Here is a 23,303-nt window from a genome sequence, read left to right on the forward strand (position 1 = left end):
GAAAAGAAAGTGGAAGGACTTCAGAAACTGAAAGACCCCACAACTCTGCGGGAACTAAGGAGCCTCCTTGGACTGACTAATTACAGCAGAAAGTTCATTGAGGGCTACGCAGAGATCACTAAACCCCTGATTCATCTTTTAAAGGGGGGGGTCAAGTGGGAAACAGAACAAGCCGAGGCAGTAAGACAACTCAAAAGAAGCCTCCCACAAGCACCCTGCCTAGTTTACCCTTTCAGAAACAAGGAGTTTTTCTTGGAGACAGGATTCTCTAATCTCTAATACATGATTACCTGCAGAATTATATCAAAAGCATGACAAGGTCAATAAAGTAATCTCCTATGCGAGTAAAACTTTATCCTCTGTGGAGGAAAAATTCAACGATTGTGAGAAGGCAATCCTGGCAACGGTGTGGGCATAGAATAATTACCGCCCGTATATCCAGGGGCAACACATCATAGTAGAGACTCCAGACCAGCCTCTGCAATATCTCCAAAGTGACAGAATCTGGGCCGGAAATGTGAGTAATTCCCGAATTACTTCCTGGATTCTGCCAATGCAAGGCTTTCCTATGGAGGTCAGATATGGCCAAAACAAGAAGAGTCCACTCACGCAAGGTCTGGCTGACTTGCATGATTGTGCCAGAGAAAACTGTCTTGAGGGCAAAAGTCTAAAAACCAAGGACAACATGGAGGCATACATTAATTCCCCACACAAAGTCTTTGAAGAAGACAAGTGTGAGGGAATGCCCACTGTCTATGTGGATGGGTGCTCTTACCATGTTGACAACAACAGGGAGAAAGTACTTGTGGCCGGCATAGGGAATGCATGGGTGAATGAGTCCCCAGAACCCTCCGCTGGTTAAAAGATTGGTCCCCAAAGTAGTCAGGTGGCAGAGTTGATGGCTGTGCATCAAACCATCCTCACTGCTGTCCAACATCAACTCCATGAACTGGTCATAATCACAGATTCGGATTATGTACGGAACGGGTTTGTGGAGCACCTGGTTAATTGGAAAACCAGAGGCATGCTATGTGCTAATAACAAGCCCTTGAAACATGGGAAGTTAATCCAAAATATTGATGATCTGGTCACCTCGAATGGGATGACCATTTACTGGAAAAAGATCAAGGGTCATTCCAAAGTAGAGGGACCAGACAAAACTGGAAATGACTTAGCTGATCAGCTGTCCAAAATCGGGGCCATCCAAGGGGATCTGACAGAAATTGAGTCCCTGTTGGGGGAAATCCAGGTCACTGCTATCACTAGGTCCCAGAGAAATGCTCACAATGATCTTTCAACTGCACAATGGAGTAAGGAGACCCCAGATGCTGATTTGATTACGGCTCAGAAGGGGGATCCAATAATTGGTAAGTTTTACCAACATGTTGAAGACCCTGAGAACTTTCTCCTGACGGATACCGATTACATTGGTTAAGAGGACCTCAGAGTGTTGATGAAATGTCCAAAAATGTTCCGAATCCAAGACGGTTTGATGGTAAGGAAATTAAAAGACCAATACTTGAAGGGGTGTTTTGTGTGTGCACAATTTCAGCCAACATCCCTCACACACCGTGCGCCTCTCCAAAAGAGAGGGATGGCACTGCCATCGTCAGATTTGCAAGTCGACTTCATAGGGCCCGTGATTCGCTCCTCTAGGGGGAATAAGTACATTTTGACTGTGACATGCTTATTTACTAAATGGGTGGAATGGCTCCCGGCCCCAAACTGCAAGGCAGAAACAGCAGCTGCCCTGATGATCAACCACATCTTTTCGCGTTTTGGACTACCCCAAAGGATTGAGTCAGACAGAGGTAGCCATTTCACCAGCAAAGTAATGACAAAGATGTGGGAGATACAAGGGGGTTAAAAGGCAGCTACACATTGCTTACCGGCCAGCCTCTTCGGGCGCAGTAGTACGTTACAACAAAACCATTGTGAGAATTTTAAAAAGGTTTGTGGCAGATTTTGGGCCATGCTGGGATATCCGATTACCTCTTGTCCTAATGGCCATCAGATCTACTCCTTCATCTGCAACTAAAATGTCACCATTTGAGTTGATGACTGGACGCAGGATGGTGCTGCCCCAGCATCTGTTATACAGGACCCAAGAGCAGACATTGATCAATGCCACCACAACTCATGAGTATGTTGAGAATTTAAGGAAATACCTTCAACATGCTTTTGCCTATGCTCAGCGAAATCTAGAAAGATCAGCCGATAGCATGAAGACCCACTATGAGCTGAAGACCACCAGAAAGGAATACAATGTAGGAGACCGGGTTTATCTGTACAGTTTCCAAAGGAACAAGGCCAAACAGTGGAAATTTCTGCCTACCTGGAAGGGACCTTTTGAAATTGTAGACAAGATCTCACCTGTCGCCTACAAGATCTGCATCCCCAAAGGCAGTTTGGCAGAGGGGGAAGATAAGTGGGTCCACATTAATCAGCTGAAGTGTTGCCATCCCAGGCACACTCTGCAGCAACTGGAGCAGTCCTCTGGAACCCCAAAGGGGGCCGCTCCAGATTAATACATTTCCAACCCTAAAATATTCCACATATAGTGTATGAAATACCATAATAAGGATGCAAATGTCTCCTGATAAAAAAAATGTACATGTTCACCCTACTACATTAATAGTGGTGGGGAAATGTCTACGAATATGTTTCTGCCGCTTTTGCTTTGTCATCCTAGGAGAGATTAAACCATGGAGACTGCCCAAGGAGGACGATCAGGGGACCGGGAGCAAAGATCCGAGGGGCCCGGAGTAGCACCCAATACTCCCATCAGGACCGGCGAGGAGAACTGATTGATCCACCTTAATGAAGGAAATGATGCTGAACTTTGCCATCTGAGGAATAAGAAGAAGATGAGGACATCCCAGTCTTGCGAAGTTCCATCGATGAAAGTTCAGAATGGCCATCGCAAGAGGGGGGCTTGTGGGATGTTTTCACCCACGCATTCAAGCCATACAACATCGCAGGCAGCAGAAACCTTAGAGTGGCCACATGAAAGCATGCTGCTCGCCAGAAATCATCCAAAAATGCACACTAAAAATCTGAAAAATAGGCTGCCCACACTGCTCTAGGAAAAAAAAAACATGTGACCTCTGAGTCAAGCCAAGTTTCTAGGGGTGGGGACAAACCAATGGGTGTACTGAAGTGAAGGCAAATATATGTTTTATAAGAATACTGATAACTAATTGTAACCAGTTGATAGAAATGTACAATTCTGAGATTCTTAAAATGACACCTTCACTCACAGTTGAAGATGAAGCTGGATGCTGTGGGATGTTCTGAGGCCAAGCCCCGTAATTATTAATATTATAGACACTGTGTTTATGCTAGGAAAATGCATACTTACAGTAATATGTGCAGAGAGGGTGTGTACCTCCGTGTAAGATTTGGTGCAAAACCAATATTGCAAAACCCACTAAAATCGCAAATAAGTTGTAATTTCTAAACCCAAGCTCTTAGAAAGAGCAGGATTGAACAGAGACCTGTCTTAATTAATTTGTGATGTACACATTTATTCTCAACAACTTGCGTATCTGGGAAGCATGTTTGATTAAGAACATTTGATTTTCTGGAGAAACCAAAGGGGAGTGTTCTTTCCTTCAGCCATAAAGATGATACCTGATGACTCATTCTGACTCACTACTCCCTTCTCCAGACAGAGGACAGTAAATCCTTTAACCTATCAGGATCCTCAGAGGGTTGGGCATAGAAAGTCAGCCTCCACAACCCCTTTGAGAACACATAAAAAGAACCACTGAGACCCAGATAGAAACACTCATTTTTCCACTACTCATCGATTCCTGCGCAGCATGCTGCCCGACCATATCCAGACAAAAACTCCAGACTCCTGAGGCTCCAGAACGTAGACTCCAGATAGACTCCAGAACCAAACTCTAGAACTAAACTCTAGAACCTTGGAGAAAAGAGGCCTAATCCACAAGCTGAATCCTTTTCAGAGGCCCCAGAATCCAGCAAACTAACCAAACTTTTCAACAGCCTTACCCTGCTGTTCGCTTCTGGCCCAGAATCCCATGCCAGAACCGAGATCCAGAGAGAGCAGGGCTGTATCCAGACCGACCAGACCAGACCGCTGTGCAGTGCCGATAGCAGACCAGAGAGCGTGCTGTGAGCAGAACCAGTGCCTGACCGTCCGGTGGTGAGAGTGCAGTCCCAGGCCCATTCCATTCTAAAACTAGAAGTGCGTATCCAGTCTAAGAACTGTACAGAACCAATCTCTTAGTCTAAAATAATCTTATTTAAACCATTTCAACCTGACCAGACTTGCATAGAAATTGTGTGTCCATTCTGTGATTTCAAATCTGCAAAAGCGTCATCCAACATTCTGAAAAATGTACTTTATTTTTGAAAATCTACCTCTACAAAGACATCCGTATCTTTTGAACCGCACGTCCTAGAAGCGAAATTTAACTGTCATTTTAAAGCTCCTTATAGTTTTTCCGTAATCGTGCTTTACGCACTCTGAAAAAGTGCCGCAAATTGAAAAATTAGCTCCTGTCAAAATTGCTGTCTTTTGCTTGCAACTGCTGAATTTCGTTTTCAATCTGACAAGCTAAAGTAACTATCACCTACCCTGAATCTCCTTTAGCGAATTAAAATCATTTTTAGCATAATTTTCACTTCATTGCAATCACAGTTAAAAGTATTTTTGCCTGTTTAAAAGCATAACAGTTTTCTCTAAGCTTGTTGGGGGGAACTGGAATTTGAACTGCATTTTAATTGTATCCCTGAAAACTGTGTGCTCTTCTTTCCACTCTTGATATTGCCTAAGGGGGGGAGTGTGTTGTCACAAGGGAAAAAGTGATCATATTATCTCTTATTGAAACCATATCAAGTTTATTTCTGTGCTGCATTCTTTCCCATCTTGCATTTCCTTGAAACCATACAAGTAGTCTCTGCTACCTTATTCTTTTGATCCCAACTCCTCATTGATTAAAGAGAGTGTGCTCTTGTAATATTACCCATTGTTGATCACTATTACATTCATGAGTGTGTTATTAAATATTAATTTATTCATAATAGTGTGATATATATCTATTGTTTAATTTTTCCAATAAACCTTTTAATTTGCCAAACAAACCTACTTCTTGGCTCAGTGAGGTCAGGGGGAATTAAAGAGAGGGGCGTTATATAAGGGTGCAACATCCAGATTTAAGAACTTGACATACAAATATATAAATAAGGGCTTACTTTGGGCATCCCAGACTAGGCATTGACTTAGTTGGATTGCTGGATTGAAGTCACATACACTACCATGCCCGGATGGTTATTTACGTGGTACTCATGTCACTGTGTACCTCCCACGGTCAACTCATCTATTCGGTTCCATGGTTTAATATCCCCACAAAAATATCACCATACAAAAATATCGCCATATTTTTGAGGCGATATTAAGGCATGGAACCTGCTGGGGAAACCCCTGCAAACCCTGCATTATTTTTTAAGTAGCGGGACACACTCCCAGAACCCCTGCTCCCAAAACCCCCAAAAATATGCCCCCTAAAAATATTGCCTATGGCTGTTCCAGACAACCATATATACTGCGATATTTTTGGTGGGGATGATATGTAGTGATACCATCTATTCCTGCACCTACTGTAGTGTAATGCATGTCATTGGCCATCTCCAACCCAGGCAGTGTACTCCTTGATGTGTGTTGCACTTGGCCTTCCCTCTCAATGTCACTCTCTCTACCGCTCTCTGTTGTGCTATGCTGCACTCATGGCCAGATCACAAACTATGTCCTGTCACCCTCTTGCATCCTATGGTCCTTCTGCAGAGGGTGCTTTCTGCGTATTTTCAGGATCCATTCATGTGTTGCCATGATCGTGCATGTTCTTTCTGTTGTTACTTTGCACATCATTGCATTATGTGATGCGTCTCACGATGGGTTGAATTGTATGCAAGGCAGGTGTGTACTCTGTGCAAGTAAGTGAATGGCATTTGCAGATCCTTGTGTGGTGTTTGGCTGAGAGTCTTGCACTGTGTGTGATCACTTTAGATTGACTTGTCTTGTGGGGCACCAGTACTACTTCATGTGTGCATGTTACACAGGGTGAGGTTCTGGTGATAGGTCTGGGAATGGTGTTGTTTGTATTGATTGGCGGGGCCACTGGTTTCAAATTCTAAATTGTGGGAGTTCCAACTGTGTGGGCCTTTCTGGGTTGGTTGGGAGTGGTTGGCCGAGCCGGCTGTTTGTGGCGTGAGACAGTTGTTGATGGCTGTGCTGGTGTGAGCCTCATTGCACTTTGACCATGTGTACTGAGTGACACTTCACATCCCTTGCTATCTTTGTGGGGTAATGGTTCATCGGCAGATTTGTCCTCTCTTGCTTAGGTTCCCCAATTATGGTGTGCAGCTCCAGTTACTAGCCACAACCATGGAACCATTGATGCACTTTATGGGGATGCTATGTTGTGTACCAGCACATTCCGTTTTGCTGTGTTGGTGTTTTCACATGCATGTCCCATGCATACTGCACCATGGTGTTTGAAGCTTCAAGTTGACCGCAGTTGGAGGCATGGTAATGCTGCATCCAATTGAATTGTATGTTGTCACAATGAAGTCTGCATTGAACTTGCACTTTTATTTTGCATCCTACGTTTAGCATGCATTTATCCTTGCTTGCAGTATCACATTGCTTTTAATTGTCTGCTTATGTCTTCCATGGCAGTTGCCTCGGTGGTCAGCTTTCCAGTCCGACATCAGCCACTGTGAATTGCTGCATCAAGCTTGATCCTGCTTGGAGTGGAATAGGTGAGTATTCGTGTACTTGCATTCTTGTGCTTTGCATCATGGGATGCCATAACTGTGTTCAGTACACTGTTCCAATACTGCATAGGTAATGCATGCTTCGTCATGTCATTGGTAGTCTTCCAGGGGTGTCCCTGCTTTTTTGGGGGCTCTATTATCTACATATGTGATGTCTTCTCATTTTCATGCAGCATCTTGACTGATGCATGTGTTGTTATGTTTGCACAATTTGTGATTGAAGATAATTGTATGAAATGTTTTTTATCCTTTTCTGATGAACTATTTTGTAAAGGTTTAAACAAACCACAAACAAATAAATAAATAATAATAATAGTATCTCGAACTTTTCTCCTTCATAATTTTTGACTCCAGAGAATTGCAGAAGGTGAACACTGGCAAATTCTAGGCTGGCACACTAATAATACCCAAAGAAAATTGGAGTTTGACAACCCACAACTTGGCCACTCCCTTCCCCTCAAAGCACCTCAGTCCAAAGCCCCAAGGTCACAAGCATCAGAGTCCACAAGGCCACCCAAGATTGCATGGTACATTTGAATGTTACTGCGTAGGGCTGTACTCTCTCTCTCTCTCTCTTGTTTCTCTCTCCCTATGCATATACTTCTCCATTTATTACACTGGTATAGGAAGTCTAACATGTTTGCCAATTCCTTTTGCAGGAGCACCACTCACTTGCTGGCCTGGTCAGTGGCACTTTCTGATAATGTGGTCTTGGCTTGAGAATAAGGTGGAATTTTGTAGCTACTTATGGCATGAAGGTTCTGGAACAGAGGGACTTTGGAAGCCTTCCCGGGATGTACATCCTAGGGGGTGCACACAATGCTAGGTGCCAATAGTTACATATGTTATTGTATTTTGATGTAAACTGTGTCTTATCTTTCTTTAGATTCCCCGGAGATCCCCACTAGACAGCACGATGCAATGTGAGTCATCCCAGATTCCAAATAAAGACAGAGGACAATCTCTACAGTATGATGTGACAACCCCCCAGCGTATGGACTATGCTAAAAGTACAATACAGTGCTGTTGTGCACTTCAAACTACGTTAGCTGAGGCATAAAGACTGGTGTACGTGAGTAATAGATACTGAATGTGATATTGGAGGGCGTTGGAGGATGGTAAAAGGTGTCCTAAGGAAAGAATTGTGAAGATTAATGGTGATGTGCATAAAGTGATGCAAATCAATGGGGAAATCTTGATCTGATACACTATGTGGTGAGTTTGATAGTATCGTGAAAGCATAGGAGAGAACAGAAACATGTACACCAATCAAGAGTGACTGACTGCAGAGGAACGCAGTCTTGATCTAGAGAGGTTAATAGCATGGGCGCACTTGGTAATGGCCGAAGGGTTAGCAACTTTCTGAACAGGGCAATTAGCCGTAGCTGAATGAATGTTAGCTCAACCGTGACCATAACATCTACAGTATGAATATGGACACTAGGTGGTTTCACATAAACCAAAAACATTACTTGATTTGTTATTTTTGTTGTCTCTCCATTTTATTCAAGAATGATGAGGGGGACTATCTTGACATGGTCAAGTATCAGCACCTAAAACCAAATCTTACTCACCCTGTGAATCAGTTCTTCATTGTTAGTGGTCTTAAGGACATGTTTCAAGCACCCCTTGCATTAAGTCCATGCCATTCTAATTGAGTTCATGTCCAAAGATCTGAGCTGGGTTTTCACCCATTTGAGTTCTTGTACTGCAATAAACCCAGATGCTTAGGGCCATAATCCTGGTGGACCCATAATCTGTGGGCCTCATTAGGCTAATAGCAGCTCACATATGGCATGTGGAATTTCATTATAATGTTTTGTTTGAAAAATGCTGTGCCCATTATCCCCTCAAAAAACACAGAGTGCTTTGCACAACATTTACTGCAATAATGCTCTTTCCTCCTGAATGCCATTCAGTTTGGGCAATGCTGCATGGGCATCCCACAAGCGAGGCAGGTTAACTGTTGTTACCATCGGCAGCTCGGAGAGAGGCAGCTCCAACCTCCCCATGCCTGCTCCTCTCCTCCCCCAGCTACGGAGACACGCAGTCTCGGCAGCACAAAGCAACGGAAGGGTAAGGTGCGAACAGTCATCTCACCCTTCCCCCAAACAGCAAGGTGCTAAGCGCCATAAGGAAAACAACCGTCAGGGAGGGCCCAGGTTCAAAAGATCTGCCCCCATCAGGGGGCCAGACAGTCGGCTATCCGGCCGGGGGCTGCGACAACAGCAGCCCCCACCACATACACAACAAAGACCGAGGGCCTCCCTGTGTCCTATAAATATGAGCAGCATGCTCAGAGTAAACACAATCTGTTTTTGGACCCTGAACGGGGACCCAAGCAAACAGGAGGTTCACTGTGTACTCAGTGTCTTCCAAATCTTCTTGCTTCTTTAGCAATTCTTGAAGTTAGCTGTACATCACAGCATCTTTTTTCTTTCCTGAACATTGTACTGTTCAAAGCAATTGCACTTCAGCCTTAAGGAAGGAAGAAGAGTCAACAACAGCCAGCGCGGACGTCATCAATCTCAACATCTCGGCATAGAGGAAAAAACGAGCAGCAAGCGTGTCCAAAACAAAACAAAGACGCGTGCTGCAGAATCATCCCAAAACCAGTGCGAACGAAGGAGAGAGAGTCACCCGAGCAGCCCAGCGTGGACGGCGGCCGATTCAACAACTTACAGGTGAGCCACCGCGCTGGGGTTACGAGGGAGGAAAAATAGACATTTCTGTCCGGGAAGAGATACAATTTGTTACAGTGGACCGGAGCCCCCACGTTATAAGGCAGGAGGGGCAAGATAACACAAGCCAGTTTTAAACTCGGGCAGAGTCAAAGCCAGCTTGGTAGCACGGCGAGCCGGGAGCTCGTTTTTCTTGACATCCACGCAGAGCTTGCGAACACAATTTCAAGCTTGGCGGGCCCAAATACTGCAGATTAAAAATAATTTCTGTAATATTGCACGGGTGCCCTCACAGCGAAACCAATTAGTTAAATACCAGTGAAACAAGCCTGGGGGCTACCCATTTTTAATAAACACTGCACAAAGTGGACACTAGGAGACAATTTTTCTTTGAACCCTGTCAAGTAGGCACCAGGCAACAGTTACCCAGCACGGGAAACAAATAGAACAGGCTCAAAGAGATCGACGATAGCAACAGTTTTACTCCTTGATAAAACTTTTTTCCTTTTCCTATAACAGGCATAAAAGACCATGGGGCCCAAACGGAAAGCACGGGCACCCTCAACACCGGTGCAGAAGCCCAAAGCACCACAATTGTTAGCAGCCATTGAAGCGGCAGAGCACTACGGATGGGCATGGGTTATAGAAAACATGTATGGCCTGCCCAGGGAAGGAATTACCAGCCCACCCAGTCAAGAGGAGGTTTCTGCACCATTAGAAAGGAGAAAAGTATCCGAATGTGCCAAAAAAGGTACCAAAAAATTGTCAAAACTGCGAGAATATAGCGGAATTACAGCAACTATTGGTAGAAATAAGGGGGAAACAGACACCGCCCACAAGGGAATCTGGGGCCTCAAACCCTAGCATCGCAGAAGAACCTACAATAACGGTTGTCAACCCACCCGTAACACTACCTACAGCAATCCCGCCACAACAAGTACAGCAGTTGCCAGTAGCACCCACAGCTATAAATACAACAGCCTCCACAACTCCAGCAACAGATTCAGCAGGTGCTCTAAAAGCATGGGCAACCCCCAGCACAGACAACACGGGCGTGACCGGGACACCCGGCAGCAATACAACTGACATTGTAATATTCTGTAATGCACAGTTAACCAAAACATGAAATCTTTCCAAACAGAGATATTAAATAGATACAAAAGATGCCTGGCATGGAACATTGATACCACAATCAAAGAAGCCATATGGGCCAAGGAATTTATCTAAATCATTTCCCTAATAGAAGCCCAACACAAAGGGAAAGACGCTTTCAGAGACCCCAAAAAGATAGAAGAAAAAGCTATTGCCAGAAACGCCCAGGTCGAAAAAAACTGGGACAACTGGTTACAGGCCTCTGCCATCTTAGCAACAATATATGAAGAAAAATTCCCTATTGATGGTAGGAAGATCTGGGCATACGTTGATAAAATAAGGGAAGTAAATGTAACACAGAGGTGGAAGACATGGCTAGCATACGACATCAGATTTAGGAGGAGCATGTCAGAAAGGCCGGCCATTGAGTGGGATGAAGTCCAGAATGATTTATACACCCTCAACGCTGAACCTCCCCAGGAAGAAGATACCATGCATTCTTCTTCCAAAAATAGCAAAAATTTGCAAGGAAGCAAATCCCATGACCAATGATAAATCCAAAAAAGGGGAGCAGCCCTTTCGGAGGAACCAGCCTTGGGCGGCTAAAAATAATGCCCACAGACAGAACAAACCGCAGGCTGCCAAATACAACATCCCATGCAGAAATTTTGGGACATGGGGCAAGAATGCTGGTACAAACACGCCTGCACAAACTGCAACGGCAACCATGCAGCAAACAACTGCACCAGACTACCAGCCAAGAACGAATTTTAGAACCAGGACGAACACCCATCAACCCGGGCAACTTTAGGGACGCCCTAAACAGCTACCCAGACATGGAAACCAGCAGGATACTATGGCAGGGTTTCACCAAAGGTTTTTCCATCCCATTTAAGGGCAATGGGTCACATACCATCCTGATGAACCTAAAGTCAGCCAGGGACAACCCCCACATAGTAGAAACCAAAATCAAGAAAGGACTGCAACTATGCAGGGTAGCAGGTCCCTGGGACGGCATGCCTTTAAAGAACTATTTAATGTCTCCACTAGGCCTGGTCCCCAAAAAAGAACCCGGGAAAATGAGGCTAATCCATCACCTCTCCTACCCTAAAGGCCAGTCTTTAAATGATGGCATCCCACACACAGAATCCGCAATATCTTACACGCATTTCCAAGAAGCGGTAAGGCTCATACAAGAGTGCGGCAGAAACGCCTTGATGGCCAAGCTGGACATCGAATCTGCTTTCAGACTTTTGCCAGTCCACCCAGAGTCACAGCAGTGGCTAGGTTTCACTTTTAACAACAAATTCTATGTAGATAGATGCCTCCCCATGGGGTGCGCAGTATCCTGTTCACTATTTGAGCAATTCAGTTCCTTTTTCCAACGGGCTTTCCTAAAGCAGAGACCAGGGACAAAAATAGTGCATTACCTAGACGTTTTCATGGTCATAGGGCCACCAAATTCCGGGGAATGCGGCAGGGCTTTAGCAAAACTTGAGCACATGGCCGCACAGTGGGGAATTCCCCTAGCGAGGGAAAAAACCACCAAACCAGAAACAAACATAATTTTCCTGGGCATCGAAATAGACACAGCAAAGAGGCTCTGCAGAATCCCCAAAACGAAAATATCAGAACTCCTGGCAAAATACAAAACCTGATAACGAAAGAAAAGGGGACATTAAAGGAACTACAATCCTTAGCAGGCAGCCTCAATTTCGCATCCAGAATAATACCTCAAGGGAGGATATTTTCCAGAAGCCTAGAGTTCAAAATCAAATCACTCACCAAACCAAACTTGCATATCCAGCTAGGCAGAGAGGTGAAACAAGACCTGGAAACATGGGGAAAATTCCTCAGAGATTTCAACGGGTCTTTACTTTGGCGAATGCCTTTAAATACCCAGTCAAACAGGATCCTATACACCGACGCAGCTGGGAGCAAGGGGTTTGGAGCCATACTAGACTCCGAATGGGTGGCAGGACACTGGCCCAATTCATGGCAAGCAGCAGGGTGGACAAGAAACATCACCCTACTAGAAATATTTCCCATCTTGCTAACATTACACATCTGGGGCAGACGACTAGCGAATACGGAACTTTTGATCTGGTGCGATAACATGGTTGTAGTGGGATCCATAAACAGAAGGTCTACGAAATTCCCTTTAGTACTGAAAGTATTACGAGCCATTACAACAGTCACACTACAAGTAAACTTTGTACTCAAAGCGAAGCACATTTCAGGGGCAGATAATAACATTGCTGATGCCTTATCTCGCTTCCAGTGGACAAGATTCCGAGAGCTAGCGCCGCACGCCCAAGAACAGATGACGCCAACACCAGCAGAATGCTGGACAATAATGGTAAGACAAGAATAACGTCATCAACGCCAACGCCAGAGAGCACAACAGGCCGGGATGCACAACGAAAACCAGGCACCTCTAAAACGGGTGCCAACAACACATTGGCATCAACGCCAGCACCAGAGAGTGCAGGCCGGGATGACCAATACAAAGCAGGCACCTCTAAAACGGGTGCCAACAACACATTGGCATCAACGGCAGCACCAGAGAGTGCAGGCCGGGATGACCAATACAAAGCAGGCACCTCTAAAATGGGTGCCAGCAACACATTGGCATCAACACCAGCGCCAGAGTGCCCAGGCCGGGATGCCCAACAAGAATCAGGCACCTCAACAACGGGTGCACACAACCTCACAGGCTTCCTAACGGAGATGGCAGAGAGGGCAGTGGCAAGCACTACTGCAACACAGTACAGTAGGTGTTTGCAAACAGTATTTAAGGCCACAGGTGTAAACCACGTAGAATTAATAACGATTATAGATATAGAAGTATTTTTAAAATGGGACGGGAACAAGGTTTCAAAAGGGATTGGGCTAAAAGACACCTGGTGGCAATTTCATATTTTACAAAAATACGGGGCGATTCAGACCCCACAGGCCAGAATGCCCTCATCTCTTATGCAATGAAGGGATGGGGCAGAATAGAGGGTCCCCAAGTGGACACCCGCCGACCCCTTGATTTCAGCAAACTGGTGCAGATAGCAAGCCAGTTGGAAGCTATATGTTGGCACCCATACCAGATAATGTTATTTAAAACAGCCTTTTTCCTAGCCTACTTTGGGGATTTCCGGGTAGGAGAACTCATTGCTTCCAGCACCAAGGCCACAAACGGCCTGGGTGTCATGGAAATCAGGGTGAGACAGGAGAGTGTTAACATAGAAATGCAACAGTCAAAAACGGGTGCAAAAAGAACCATCAACATTTGTTGCATTGATGAAGCAACAAACTGTCCGGTTTGCATCACCAACCTCTATTACGCACAACGACCCAAAGTGGGGGGGAGTTTTTTGATCCACAAGGATGCATAGGCCGTAAGCCGCTACCAATTTAAAGGAGTGCTGATAAAAGCAATCAGCAAAGCAGGGTGGGATCCCAAACAGTTCGGCACTCATTCCTTCAGGATAGGTGCCACCACTGCAGCATGGCAGGGAGGTTTAGCACGGCAACAACTAAAAAACATAGGGGGATGGAAGTCAGACTGTTATAAAAGATATATCAGACCCAACTGATATAGCCATCCCCCCCAAAAATGTTCTTTCTTTTCCCTCCCTCCGACCACCACAAAAACAACAGGCAAATCGAGGACCACACTCCGATCAGCATGGATAGTTGGCCACTCATTCGTTTTCAGGACAGGCAGATGGGCAGAAGAGACCAAAGAAGAGCCACCTTTCAGAAACACCATTACTTCATGGTGGGGATACAGAGGCCTACGTTGGGCCGACTTCCACGAAACACTAGCAGAATTGGTGGCATACAGAGACCCCCCAGAATTCCTGATCATTCATCTAGGGGGCAACGACCTAGTCAACACGACTAGACGCATCCTATGCGAAGAATTCTGCTCCTCCCTAGCAGGCATTTCGCACAACTGGAGGGGTACTGAAATATACTTCTCAGCCATCTTACCAAGAAAGAAATGGATAGGGGCCAACTGCTACAAATCTATAGACATATCCAGAAGAAAATTGAACAGGACGATAGAGAGATTCTGTATGACAAGAGGACTTGGTTTCATAAAACACCCAGCCATTACACTAGGCAACCCAGACCTCTTTCTCCACAACGGCACCCATTTGTCTAACCAGGGCATGGAGCATTTCTTTCGGGAAATCAATGCAACACTTGCTCACAGGGGCTGTCTCTAGGGCATACTCTTGGGGGAACACGGTCAGCCGGCAACCTGCCCGTGTGTGGCGGCACGGGTCAGAGGGAGTAACCTCAGGACCCGGGGCCCAAAAGTATGATACCATCATGATATGTGATATTGTTATTGCCATAACTCATATCTGTACAATAAAATCCTATGGCCTTTTATTGCCAAGACTTCATACAAGTTGTAAGCCTATCATTACGGGAGAGGGTTTGGGGTTCGGCCATTACTAATGCATGCATATGGGTTCAGCAGTTATGGGCAATGCTGCATGGCATCCCATAAGCGAGGCAGGGTAACTGCTTTTACCATCGGCAGCTGGGAGAGGGGCAGCCCCAACCTCCCCGTGCCTGCTCCTCTCCTCCCCCCAGCTACGGAGACACGCAGTCTCGGCAGCACAAAGCCACAGAAGGGTAAAGTGCAAACAGTCATCTCACCCTTCCTCCAAACAGCAAGGTGCTAAGCGCCATAAGGAAAATAACCGTCAGGCAGGGCCCAGGTTCAAAAGATCTGTCCCCACCAGGGGGCCAGACAGTTGGCTATCCGGCCGGGGGCTGCGACAACAGCAGCCCCCACCACATACACAACAAAGCCCGAGGGCCTCCCTGGGTCCTATAAATATGAGCGGCATGCTCAGAGTAAACACAATCTGTTTGTGGACCCTGAACGGGGACCCAAGCAAACAGGAGGTTCACTGTTTACTCAGTGTCTTCCAAATCTTCTTGCTTCTTTACCACAGAACCCGCCCACCCTACAAAAAGGGGAGAAGAACAAAAAGAAGTACAAGGAACTGTACGGTGCCCACAACAAGTCGTGGACACAAGAAGGCAGCAAGGGTTAGAGTGGGTAACCTCAGGACCCGGTGCCCAAAAGTATGATACCATCATGATATGTGATATTCTTATTGCCATAATTCATATCTGTACAATACAATCCTACGGCCTTTTATTGCCAACACTTGACACAAGTTGTGAGCCTATCATTACGGGAGAGGGTTTGGGGTTCGGCCAATACTAATGCATGCATATGGGTTCAGTAGTTACAACATTCATGTCAAGAACAGCAATAGTGTGATACTTAAAGAGGATTACATGAAGCCTGTCTGGGTATTCAGCACAGCTTTAATGTGGGCAACCTGTTCTTCTTTGTTGAAATTGTCGATCATCGAGCTAAGCCTGTAGATAAAGAACAAGTCATGTCAGGTTTTGATCAATGTTACAGTATGAACAAATCCCCCCAATTACTACTGTGTAAACATGGGATAAAGAGCACAACACACACTGAAGAAACATATCTGGCAAATGCTACATATCCCAGAAGTCACTGCATTAAGAGCATACATCTTACTGTAGAGGCACATCTGCCTTCCACATTCTTTCTTTCTGTGCCCTGAACCAGAAATGGCCGAACCATCAATATTGTACTCTACATTACCAGGAACCCTCCGGCTGTACAGTACATAATATTAGGGCGTATATGGCAGAGACTGCACATCGGTGCAAGCAAGGAAAAATTAGCACACAACTCACTGTGGGTGCATATCTGGCAGAGACTACATGTCCCAAAATGCACTGGGATATGAGCTACACACTCATTGTACTGGTATATCTGGCAGCACAACACTTGCTCTCTGTGCCCTGAATCAGAGATGGCCCACCCATGCGTACTGTACTCTACACTAACTGGATGTCACATCTCTGTTTTCCATTTGCACTCCAATGCCTATGTTGCACAGTAGATTAGTTATCTTGATAGATCCATCCATTGCTCACACAATGCGATTGCACTGGGCTGCCAAACTGTCTTCTCATCATCTTATTGCAGGATCTGACATTTCAGTCCATAGATGCCATAAGAGAATAGAACATTTGGTATATTCCAGCACAATATACCGCATGCACTGATGCAGTTCTCCACACTGCACAACAATACTTGTCCAAATGCTTGATCATTATCTTCCCGGGGTGGGCTTTTCCACTGGTCTGGTACTAGATTGTGAATGGCATTGCAGAAATCCAGAGAGACAGTGGGTGTTGACAGAACTTCAAAAGTCTGAACACTGTGCTATAAAGCCTTTCAATGCCCCACCATTCACTCAATGCTGGAGTGAATGGCTTGAAGGGAGAGCAATATGATCTGTAACGTAAATCTTTACGCTACTATGCCGATGAATAACTATACAATCATCTCAACAAGGTGGCCTTAAAAAGGGGTTCTATGCCATAGAGGAGGGACAACAGTTGTGTGAGAATGAATTGGCCATATCACTGCTTGATTGAGCACCACATGAAGGTCAGCCATTTATGCATGGCACCGACCATCAAACACGGTATTGAAAGGTAACCCTGTCTCCCAGAGTGCGAGGTAGCCTCAATGAACTGTGTGGCATTATTGCGAGACGCTGAACCACCAGCATCCTAAACTGAAGTGAATGAATAGAATCTGTCTCTGAGAGCCATTTCCACTTGTCCACATCACAATGAATAGGCCCCAGGAATTGCCTCAGGATGTGTCCGTGGGTGCAGACAGCTTTGTGGTGTTCATGAAAAAAAGTTCTGTCCCCGCTAAAAAACCTACTTCATGGCACAACATGTTAAAACATTTAATAAACGTCAACTTCAAAGGCTCTCAAGAACATAACAGCCAGCTAACATTTCCATTTCACAGAGAGAAATGTGTAGACGTGTGCATATCCTGCCACGAGCCTTCATCCTGCAAAGACGTGAAAATAAAATAAAATACATAAATGGACCTGAAGTGTAACTCACTCACCTGCTTATAGTTTGTGCCATTGAGATTTGTAATATTATGTGTGGTCTTTGGGCGTGAAAGATGCCTCTTGTATTGTAGCTTAGTCATTGGATGCCGATTGTTTAAATGAAAATAATACGAGTTACACACTGTATACTCTACTGTAAACTGAATGGAGAGAAAGAGCTTTGACCAATACCCTGTTGTCCACTTCTCCTTTCATGGATGCAAAAGTGTATCCTTGTTGCGCCACAATACTGAGAAGCATGGTATAATGTCTGTCGCCCCTACTAGATACAGAAGAACGCGCAACCTATCTCAGTCACTAGTCTCAGTCTAAGGCATTACGCCATAGACACAGTTGAAAAATGCAGGCTCGGACTGGCCTAAATAGCAATAGGCCCATGGCAGAACCAACAACGCAAAATGCTATTTTTTTTGGTCAAAGTGGACCACTTTTTAGACCAATGTGGGCCAGTTTGATGAGTCCCTTCATTATGCAGCTAATAGTTTTGACCAGTGTTGCTAAATAAAGATTCTTTAAAATGCATAATTTACATCAGATGTTATAAAAAAAACTCCCCCTGGGGTACTATTCAAACAATGTCACAAAGGGAATGAATAGCCATTTGCAAGCGGTGTCCACTTTTTCATTGGTGCCCAATGCAATTTTATGGCCCAGTCCGATCACGGTAAAATGCATACATATTCACCACAGGTGTATCAGAAAAAGGAAACAAGTACATTTGCCAGAGGCCCCTTGACAATATATGTCTCTTTCAGGGTCAAATATCGGCCAACATTGCAAATCTCCATGACAGCATCTGTACTCATGAATTATGGTTGCGGTCGAAAATGAGTTGTTTAATACAACAGTATGCATGCTAGCTGCGAGCTGGGACCATGTTGCCTTTATTTTACACACCAAACTGTTCTGTACATAACAGTTTCCGTGTTTGGAAAAATGTAAATGTAGAGAACTGTTATTAATATTATTGTCTTGCCCCAGAACTCAGCGTTTTCGATCGCCCTACTTGTCCCATCATCTTGCAAAAGCCCACGTAGCGGAAGAGGAGCTTTGGTGGTCTCGCCTGATTGGCGGAGAAAGGACCTTGTGGGCCATTGCAACAGTAAAAATGTTGGATCAAATCTTTGCTAGTATTGCTTCAATAACTCCAAACGTTTCTCTGACGGCCGTGGCAAGCGGTAATGAATCGAGTCATCAGTCGAACTTTGTCTAAATCAGAAAATGGTATCTCTTCTGGATGCTTCATTTTCACATCTTTTATCTTTTTCCTTTTGAAACCTTGTAATAATCCCTTTCGCTAATTAAAATGTCGTAAATACATTTTTTTTTTAAATGTAGAGAGCTGGCAGAGATGTTTGAACACAGTTCCCATGGATGTTTCCATTGCAAAGTCAAAAGCCTAATCGTCTACATCAGCATTTCTCTGAAGACAGCACAGGTAGAAAGACATATAAACTTTAGAACAGAGTACAGCACATCTGTGTGCTTCTGGCATCATCTTGGGGACGGCAGTCAGTGCCTTCGCTGCCGAAAATGAGACATATACATGTATTGCAAATGTATGTATTGAGTTATTTATGTATGTTATGTTAAAGGCTCTTATACCGTGCACTGCCGCCACCTGAGTGGTTTCTTGGCACTCTGGTGGATCTGTAAAGCAAGCGGTGAGGGTGTGGGATACGTTTGTAGGACCGAGCGGTAGAAAAGAGCACGAGATCTGTGATGTGTTGTTGGCAGCTTCAGTTCGATTTACACCTTTCGCTGAGCGTAGGTGTGTTTTCCGGTTGGTAGCCGCCATGTGCTGTTGGGCAAGGCTATGTGTGGTTTGTTTTGTTGTTGTGGTGTAGGGAAGTGGTGTGTTTTTGTTGTGCTGTACTGGTATATGGCACAAACCTCCCTGCCAAGGAAAGTATTTAGCAACAAGGGAGATCTGAAATTCAATACAATAACTTGGGTAACATTAGACGTACAATATTAAGGGTACAGTTGGAGAGATTATCTGTAACGCTCACCTGATTCTCGCAGAGGCACCGGTCTTGACTGGGCGACTACCGTATCTTCAAAAGTGATGTGCACCACCCGGTTGGCTCTTTGGGCTGGACCTCTGTGCACTGTATGCCTGACTCGAAGAGTAAGATGTCTGCAGATAGAAAATATGGGATTAATGAACTGGGGTTATTGGGGTGTCCCTATCTCTTTCCTTTTCTCCTCTCCTGTAGAACCCCAAAGGTTAACGCTCTCACCTTAGGTAAGTGAACGCCAAGCTCTCCATCTGCTTCGGGGCAGGGTGCTGTAACCAGTTTCTTCACTGGATAGGTAGCGGAGGCCTCTTGACTTCAGAGGACTGTTGTCCGTCGTTTACTTCACGAACGGTGAGTTCCGAATATTTCAAATGTCTTTAAAAGTCTTTTGTAATGCTGTCTCTTATTTTGCAGGGTTCCGGCGATGGCGGTTGACTGGCTGAAGTGAGTTGAGGATGGACCCGTATGCGGAATAGAAGCGCCTGGAAGCGCGTAAGTAAGCGCTTGTTGCTTGCTTCACGATGCGCACTAACTGTCCTTTTATTTTGCAGGTACCAGTTCGGAGATGCTGAAGGATGCCGGAATGCCGTCTCAGTTCGGCGTGGATGGAGTAATGGCACGTGAGTATTGAACGTTAACCAATGTCTTTAAACGCACCTTCTTTTGTCTTACAGATGCGGGATGCAGCGCCGAAGGCCTCCGGAGCGTGCGAAGAGTTGGTAAGCTTTTGTCTTTCAGATGCCGGAATGCAGTGCGATGACCTCCGGAGCGCGTGAAGAGTAGGTAAGCCTTGTCTTTCAGATGCAGGAATGCTGCGCGAGGCGTTGATGACAGCCGATGGACCAGGTAAGAGATGCGCTGTCACTGAAGACTGTAGTGCTAACCTGTTCTTTCTTGTCTTTATAGATGTTGCTGAAGACTGGATTCAGGATGGTAAGCCTTTTTCCTTTAGGCCCAGGGTCAGATGCAGAAGACACAATGAGCGTTCTGCTGCAGAGGATGCAGAATAACGCAAAGCAAGATTCATCCATCGGGTGTGGTTTAAATAGCCTCCTGTAGTGCTTAGGTGTCTCCTTCCACAGCCACGCCTAGGTAAGAAAAGAGTTCCTGCTTTCCAGAAGAGTTCCAGTGTTCTGAACCTAGGGAGTGGCTCCTGCCCCACCCAACAGGAAAAGTAGTCCCAAACAGAAGAGGATCAGGGGTTCAACTGGCAGGTAAGTAAGCAGCATGGTCTGCTGCAGGGAAGTCCACCCAAGCATTATGAGCCCGGCGCTTGCGGCGCTGGGACTGGGCATATTTATGAGCCTGGCGCCACTGGCGCCAGGACAGGGTCCAAAAGGTCCCAATTGGGACTGGCTGGCACTCGGAACCTGGGTTATGGGTCTGCTTCCAAGGGAGTTGGGTAAGTCCTGGCCTTTTGGAAGCAGAGATCATGACATTATCTAAAGAGGGAAAGGGGCATGATGGGTAAGGCTCGACCTTTGCACCTGGGAATTGCAATTTTCATCTAGCGCCACACCACGGACAGAATGGAGTTTTGTGTTCTCTATGTACATCCACAACCGTGAAAACAAATGGGTAAGAGGGGGCCACATTCCATGTCACACAAGACCCCAATGCCCATGACTATGACTTTGCATGAAGGAAATACATAGTAAGTATGCAAGCTTTTCTGTTTACACTGTACAACTGATTTAATTATTTTAATCTACTGAACCCGTAACATTGGCATCGATTGCCTGAAGCACCTTCACTTTCCATTAAAGGTCTTAGGAAGTGAAGCATTCTGTTATTCTGTTTGGCACAGATACCACAAACCCTTCCCCCGCTCATCCCCACGTTCACCACACGAACAGAAAAGGACATCCACTCAGAACCCCTTCTTATGTGATAATACTCAAGAAATAATAAACACATTTAATAAGAGAAATGCAATTAAAATACGTTGGCATTACATCACCAAGCTGGGTATTGACCGTCCAATATTCTATTATCTGGAGCTCACACATATTGCGAGGCCCCGTTCACGTTCAGGTTGCAAGATAGGATCCAATAAGTCGCCTATTGACTAAATGTTTTGTTAAATAAAGATGCACAGTTCGATGGCTTTATTTAACTCAGGGTGCTATTGATAACCACGAAAACAAAAACGACTCGCGTTTTAAGTCCCAACGCATCACTCGATATGTCTAAAATCGTATTTTACAGCATGTGACACGGAGAAGACACCCATCCGCAGAGGGGTCGGATTAGGTTAGGATGGAGTTACTTAATGTCATCAGGAGCGCGAATTCCTTTGAGCCTCTGAGAGCAATGCTTATGTATTTATTTATTTATTTACTTACTTTTTGTGTTTGGATGCTTTAAGCCATTGTGTCAGTATTAGCCGCATTGAATCGCGCGGAATGCAATTGGATTACTTCATGAATGGCATTCTACTCCGAGTGTATTTTTAATTTACCAGTGATTAAAGCAAGCTTTGTGAGGCAGCTCCAAAGGGCATTCGATACTTTTTCTGCTAAACTGGATACAATGCCGAGATCGAACATTCCGGGTTCCGCTTTCATGAGGCACCTTGTAAGCTTTCAAGTGCACATAAAAAAGAAGCAAGGCTTCATTTGGCAGGAGATTCCTTTCAGCAATCTTATTTGACACGGCCCTCCAACTGCTTTGCTAAATCAATGTATCAATTATTTCAGATATATATTCCACAGCGCATGCCAGTCTTCATTTCATTTGTAAGGGTGTTTTCCATGTTGTTTTGCAACAGTCTCAAGCAAATTGGAGCACTCGCTCTTGCTGTAATTGGAAAGGGAGAGAAACTGCGAATCAATTCACGATTCATTTGTGTATTTAGGCACAGATTTCAGTTTACAGAAATGTTCTGTTTTACCTTGTTTGAAGACAGACCGCGTCTGCTATGAGGTCTTTCCTGCGAACTACTCTAGAAGCACTCCATGTTCGTTATCGGTGACCCTTTTGCAATACTTTTTATGTCAGTTGCCATTGCGAGTAAATCCAGCGTGCATGAGAACAAAGGAGAGGGAAGGTACGTCACGGCGCTGTCTCCTTCCACAGCGCTGTGTATAGGGTCCGGAGTAAGAAACAAAAATGACGAACCTTTAAACCACCGGCAGAGGGCACCGGATGAATTGTCCAAACGTAGTAGGTGTCCGTGAAAGTAGCAAATTACCCGCATCATTTCATCATCTATAAAAATCAAAAAAGCTAGGTCTTTCCTACCCTTGGCACATGTCAATTCTTCTTAGAGACAGAGAAAGAGTGCAGAGGAAAGAGAGAGAAAGACGTTGGTAGAGTGAGGGAGTGGGAGGGGTCCAGAGAGAGTGCTACCTCATCATTTGCTTTACCAGTAGGGTAGTCATACCCACTACCTACATCTGGTACATCCATCTACCTACATCCCAGGTATACATTAAGGATGGTGAACATTAAAATGCTCAACTAGAACGTGCGTTTGAACCTTTGAAGAAAAGGTTTGAATTAGCTCATCCCATTCGGACCTCCATAGAGATGGCTAGTAAGCCGAATCGAGCTGAGTCAGTAAATGTCTAATTAGACTCGAATCGGTTCGACCCAATTTGAGCCATAGCTTACTATGTCTGGAATTATGGTATAAAAAACATGTGCCCTATTCTTAAAGTAAGTTAAGATGCGGTTTGCTCATTTGCAAAAAT

This window comes from Ambystoma mexicanum, chromosome 6p (genome assembly GCF_040938575.1).
Source record: "Ambystoma mexicanum isolate Mex_15411 chromosome 6p, UKY_AmexF1_1, whole genome shotgun sequence".
NCBI classification, from domain to species: Eukaryota; Metazoa; Chordata; class Amphibia; order Caudata; family Ambystomatidae; genus Ambystoma; species Ambystoma mexicanum.